This window comes from Vigna unguiculata, chromosome 5, assembly GCF_037176805.1.
Source record: "Vigna unguiculata cultivar grain cowpea cultivar isolate G323 ecotype 2 chromosome 5, ASM3717680v1, whole genome shotgun sequence".
NCBI lineage: Eukaryota > Viridiplantae > Streptophyta > Magnoliopsida > Fabales > Fabaceae > Vigna > Vigna unguiculata.
Window position 1 is genome coordinate 43,555,261 of NC_140796.1, and position 7,385 is coordinate 43,562,645.

Genomic DNA, 7,385 nt, shown 5'->3' on the forward strand with positions numbered 1-7,385 from the left:
TTGATAACATTAAACTTAAAAGACTGCATATTTTTTTAAAATATTTTTAGTCTCTCAAACTTATTGTTTAATGACTAATTTTTTTAAAAAAAAGATTTAAGGATATATATATATATATATATATATATATATATTAATTTTGATGATTCATATGTATTCTAAATTTTATGATCTTAAAATATAATTAAATAAAAAATTATTAGTTTGCTTTTTTTCTTTAAGAGTTATCTTAAAGGTAATTCTTGTTTAAATACGATAAGATTTAAAAAAAAAAATTGTGTTTTTTTTTTTAGAATTGAGAGTGTGGTAAGACACAGATTTGTAGGATAATTCTCTATTTTACATCCCGTTTTTCACATGAAATTAGAGAGTGGATGTTAGTATTTTACTATTATACCATCGTTGTTTTATTAGAATAATCGAATTCAAGATATAAAACTACTCAAGGTTTGTAATGAAGAGTGATTCCTTATATAGTGAAACTGAATTTATTTTAGTTGGAACTAAATCTATTTTTGTTGGAACCAAATATGTTATTGAAGAAGCCAAGCAGTTCCCTTTTACTTGGATTCGATTCCAACTTCATAACCTTTCATGCATGGTTCATTTTAACAAGTTAGCTTCTATGGAAAATAATCCATTTGTGAAATTCATATCATTAAAAAAATTAATTTTTCAAATTAATTATATTATAATATTTATTTTATTCAAATAATAAATATTATTAATAATTTTTTTTATCATAAAAAAAATTCAAAACTAATTACAACTTATCTAAATTTATTTTATTTTATTTTTAACACCAAAGATAATTTAGTAATCTTACTTTTTTATCTATTTAGTTATATTTTAATTAGTTACATCAGTCAAATCCTTCACAAACTTTTACAAATTTTTCTCTCACATCTACTTCACTATCATATACAAATCTCTTAAAAAGAACAATATAAACTTCATCCAAAAATCTATCCAAATGAATCATCTTTTCCTCTCTCAAATTATTCGTCAGAAAGAACTCATCTAAGTATTGCTTGATCAGAAAAAAAATTATTTTTCAATATATCTCTAGTTAGTTCTTTATATAAGACATTTGAATACATTTTTTTCTTAATAATAAGAAACATAGTCCTATTTTAAATATATATATATATATATATATATATATATATATATATGCTATTTTTTTATATTTATACTTTATTGTGAAATATATTAACCAGTATAGAGTACTCCTTCAATCTTCATGCAAATAGATGTATTCATTAGCCTACTATCATATAAGCTACACATTTATTGAAAAACAAGTATTTTTTTTAATTACTAGTAATATCATTAAACATAATTACATTTTCAACTTGTGTAGATTTCTTAAATAAAACTTAAATTTATAACTTTATTATTATTTTTAAGTATATATTGGAAGATTATAGTTTTTTTTTTATCTAATATGCGCTTAATGAGTGATATTTTTAAGGGAACACACTAGCTTAATGGGAGGGGTGTTACTGTTGACACCTATCTATTTTACTTATGCACCACTTTTTAATTATTTTCTTCTAAACTATCTTCCAAACACCCCATTATTGATTACCCTCAGAAACAAAAAACATATATGTGAGATTCTTCATCTGTGGCCTGCCATTGGAGCCTGAGTCTTTGCAGTTCCTGATGGAGCCATGACGACATTGAAGGAATTATTTATTGTTTCTATGTTCGGTAATTTAGGCATAAATGTTTAGGATGATGGGGTGGTGTATATATACATAAGGGATTCAGATTTATTTTTTTATTTAATTATTTAATTAAAATTGAGTTAGGTGGATTAATGAGTGGAGTAATTTTATAAAATAATTATTTATTAACAAAAATTGTCTTAATATAAACATTTCTAATGTTTTTAACAATTATAAAATAAAATAATGTTTATAATACATGCATAAATAATTCACATATCATATAATATAACATACTTTTTTAAATAAAACTAGTGCACAAACACATTATTTGTTGGATAAGAATAATATGTCACTTTTAACTCAATACACACATAGACAAAAACATCTCTCACTCTTTCTTTATGCCTAAGCACCTTGCTTTCAACTTCTTTTAGATCTTTCTCCAGACATCATGTCTCAGCTAAGTCTCTCTCTTCTCTTTAGTGAGCCACGCTGTTAAGACTCTGATAAGCATACCAGGTCGAGCCACGCTGTTAAGACTCTGACAAGCATACCAGGTCGTGCAAGTAGTAACCGATAAGATTGGGATATCGTTTTCCAAGAGACTAATCTAATACTAATTAATTGCGAAATTAATAACTAATTTAATCTAAAGAATGAATCCATAATTTTGAGTTTCATGTAAGAAAGTAAATTTGTGCATAAATGATTAAAGATGAACTTTGGAAGTTAAAGGCACTTAGACAATGAAGAGATTAGAAATGATATTAATTGGTATTGTCGGGGTTAGAATTCACCTACTTCGCTCTCATCCACATAAAATTTTACATCTACATCAATATGCTAATGTCAACCCACAAATCTACTCAAACCCTAAAACCCTAATTCCTTAATGGATTGAGCCTAAATTTCCTTAGTAAGAGTCAATCCCTTGAACTCTTAGTAAGCAAACCCACTTTATGCACTAGGGTTTAAGACAACCAATGGGTCAAACCTCATTCCTTGATATAAGCTCCATTGAGTTTTCTTGTTCCAAATCAAGGTTTCTAAAGATATTTTCACACCTAATGAACCAAATATCATGCAATGAATGGCCAAATCAAAGAAGGCATTAAGTGAAGAAACATGAATACTAGCATTTAATGAAAGAGGCACACACACACACACACACACATATATATATTCAAAAAAATTGCAATTACATAAGAGTTTAGTGGCTACATCTAACCCCAACAAAAATGGGTTTAGCTTTCCATTATCGTGAAGAACACAAGCTTACAAATGAAAGAATGGAAGAGAAAAGTGATACAAAGAGGAAGAAAAAGTTGTTTCCACAAGCCCTGGCAGACCTCCAAACTCTCCAAAATGTGTTGTTTTGCACCTCCCACGTCCAAAGATGTCTTCCCCTCGAGCAATCCAGAAGAAATAGGTTAAATTGGCCATATCGCTTAACGTCATCCCCGCATCGCTCAACGTCGAAGTTTACGAGCCAATCAACGCTTAACGCTGGCCAACTAGTGCTTAGTACCTAAAAATGCGAGAAGAATAACGCTTAATGTTGGCTTTCTAATGCTCAACGTTTGCTACATAGCTTTGAATCTTCCAAAATGGTTTTTCTTCTTTCTTCTGTGGTTGACAACTTCTTTGGTTGGAGGCAAAAGCTTCCTATCATTGAATTATACACAAAAATGGGGATTAGTTGTATAATTATATCAATGTAACCCAAAATGCATTTATTCACAAAAGCAAAGTAAAATTGAGGATTAAGTGGGTTAAAAGCTCAAGAGGACTTGATTTTGTTAACAAAAGATAACTTAGATAATGGTAAAAATCTACATTATCACACACACTTACTTGTTCTTGTGCTCACTTCACTCACTAATCTCTCTTCTCTATGCAGGACACACATATGCTTCTATGGGCACCTCACACACAAGGGGCACAAAGAAAGGAGAAGAATACAAAGAAAAAATAGTTGTAGAGAAAATTGAGGTATTGTTCTCATTCATCAATCAATTATGATTAAAAAAATGTATTTACATGGTTATTCTATTTGTAACTAAAATAACAGAAACCTAGGTTAGTTGGATTACAAACTACAACACCCCATTTTAATCTAATAACCCTAAGCTAGTCATCCCAAATTGCTACTTGAGTTTCTCAAATCGAGCTTGCTTCAATGGCTTTGTGAAGATGTCTCGTGTTTGTTCTTCGGTGCAGCAATATACTAGGTTTATATTTTCCTTGCACACTTGATCTTGGAGGAAATGAAACTTTGTGTCATTGTGTTTGCTTCTCCCATGTCAATATGCAGTCGAATTGGTTTCTTAGAAACTAGTTTTAATTCCTCTAGTAGAACCTCCAACCAAAGACTTTGAGAAGTTGTCTCAAATGTAGCAATGTATTTTGCCTCACGTGAAGAAAGGGCTACAACCTTCTGTCTCTTAAAGCACCACAAAATTGGCGCATTTAGGTACAAAAATAGATACCCAAAAGTGCTTTTTCTCTCAACTTTGTCTCCACACTAATCTAAATCAGAATAACCCTCCAAAATTGCTTCATTATGTTGCTGCCTTAGGAAATAAAATCTCATATTCTGTAATACCCTTTATGTACCTCAAAATGTGCTTTGCAGTAGCCATATGAGGAACTCTAAGGTCATGCATAAACCTACTTATCAAACCTATTTCAAAGCTTAAATCTGGTTGGCTATTAAATAGGAATCTAAGATATCCCACAATTTGTTTGTATAAGGTTGCATTAACAATTTATGTTTGCTTCCTTTCAGTCAACTTTAGGCCAAGCATTACTCGGATTAATGCCCCCATTGCATTCCTCCATTTTAAACCCTTTTCAAAATCTCACATGTATACTTCTTTTGGTGCAAAAATACTCCCTTATGGGTGTGCACTCCAACACTAGGAAGTAGTTTAAGGAGCCTAAGTCTGTCATCTCAAGTTCAAACTTCATATTCTTTTAAAAAACTTCAATCTTTGCTTCCACATTTCCTGTGATGATCAAATCATCCACATATAAATATAAAATAAGTATGTTTATGTGATGTGTGGCTCTCACATATATCCCAAACTCCATGGTATATTTTACCAAGCTTTGTCTGGACAACACCAAGTCAATCAATTTGTTCCAAGCTCTAGGAGTTTGTTTAAAGCCATATAAGACCTTCTTTAATTTGCACACCTGATGTTCTCTTTTGTTTTCTTCAAATCCTGGTGGTTGTAAAGTGTAAACCTCTTCCTCTAATGTCATTAAGGAAGGCAGGCTTTACATCCATTTGACTAATTTTTGAGTTTTTTGAACTTGCTACTATCATGACCAACCTCATAGTTTTCATCCTTGCTACAGGAGCAAACAACTCTGTATAGTCAATTCCATGTTGTTGCAGAAATTCCTTTGCAACTAATTTGGAATTGTGCTTGGCTTGAATGAGACCCATCTCCTCCTTTTTCTTGCACCAGGTTGGCTTCTTCTTCATTCTTTCCTTTCTTGGATGCATTATCTTCCCAACATTTAAATGAATAATGCCTAAATTTGTCACAGTTGTAACATTATATTTTCATTTTATCAAAGGTCTTCTTGCCACCTTTTCATCTCCATCTAAACTAACTTCCATCTCTTCTTTCATTTCCATTATTGCCATATCATTCTTGGTATGCCGAGTCTCCATTTTTATCCTCAATTCTTCCTCCTTTGAACATTCATTTACCTCTTATGTTATCGCCACCACAATCCCTATTGTTTTAACCAATCTTGGGTTGCCAGGCTTGCTATAATATTTTCTCATTATTCTTCCTATCAACCACTTTTTGCTTGTGTGCCTTCGAAGAATTCTACAGTTCTTCAACAATCATAGCCTCCAAATATTTTGATTCTTCTATAGCAACAATGATGGTAAAATCTGGGAGTTAGTGTACAAAGCACTTTCTCCACAATCTTTGATATCTTCCACCTCTTCATCACACAAATGCATAGAGTTAATAAAAACTTAAATCTTGTTAAAATATTTTGCAATTATTTCTTGGATTGTCATGGACAAAAGCTCATATTGTCTTCGCAGAGATTGTAGACACACCTTTTTTTTTTTTTGTCTTTCATGCATTTCCATATGCTTGCTTCAACGTTTGTCATGCTCGTTCCATAGTAATGGCTTTTGAGATTTTCTGAAATATATTCATAGAAACACATTGATGCACCTTAGCCTTGAAATCAACTCTCTTATTCACCTTATATAACTACTTATGATCATCTGAGACATTCTTGGCAGGTTCTTGGAAACCCACTTTCACAATTTCATCTACTTCTTTTGGAACCCAAAGATGGTCTCCATCTTTATGCACTAGTCTTTATAACCTTGCCCATCAAAGACGGAAAGATTTCCTGAAATACCATCCATGGCAGCCATGCTTTCAAGATTTCTCAAAACCTTGCTCTTGATACCACTTTGTTGGGCTTGAACAATAATGAATCACTTTAAACATAATACACACCGATGTCAACACCCAACTCCATTCTAGCAACTAAAATTTATTTTTAAAAAGTTCAAAAAAAGAAATATATGGATAAGGGTTCGTAAAAAACAATTTCATAAAAAAATCAATTTTGGATTAAAAAATAAAAAGATTAAAAATTTTAAAAAATCATTCGTATATCTCTTTTCTTTTTTGCTTTTATCATCATTAAAAAAATTGAAAAAGAAAAAGGAGAAAAACAAAAGAAAAGAAAAGAATTTCAATAAAAAGGTTAGGCCATATTTTCTCGTTTTACATATACCATTTTCAGTGCGCTAGCAAGCCAATTATTACTTTTTAAACACTACATTCTCACATTTTTTTATACCTTTTTTTTGTTGGTTAACAACTCTTATTTCTTTCCACACTTCACTATATTATTTTCCACACCCCTCCCAATCCATCTATACTCAGGCTCCCACGTGTCATATTTTTCTCTCTCTCCCAACGAATTTTCTGACAACACTATAACGGATTGCAGGCCACACACATCAGAGTTTCTTCTTTTTCTTCCGCAAAAATTTTCCACCATCCTTCACGGCATTTAACATACATCAACTACCATCACGTTTTCTGCACTCCATTCATCGTGCTTCATCTTTAACCTTCATCCTCATTCACTCACCTCACACACACACAACAAAAAAAAAACTCAACATCACAGCACGAACCAAAGAAAAAAACATGCAAAAATTAATCACAGAGGAGCAAGATCAATCAAATATAGAGCAAATTTAGAAGAAGTTCTGAAAGCGGATATAGTGATGGTATGTTCCCTTTGCTTATGGGTTGGGCTTCTGTTTTTCGTTTTGCACCACGTTTTCACTATTCCTATGTTCTTCTTTATTATTTAGAACCCCATATTTTCCTATATGCACCAACTTACCGTTGGCAATTTCAGTTTATTTATCTTCTCTTAGTTGATATACTAAAAAAACATGTTTGTTATTTAGGGTGTGTTTGTTTTTGGAAAATGATTTAAAGGAAAATGAATGAATGTATTGGAGAGGAAAAAGAGAGAAAATAAAAAATAAAAAAAAGACTGTTTTCATTGTAATAAATCAGGTGGTGAAAGTGAAAATTTTTGAAGAAAATTTGTATAGAAGTTTGTGAATAAATGTTATAGATGAATACATTTTTAATAGATTAAAATATAGATTACGATTTTATTTTTATGATTAAA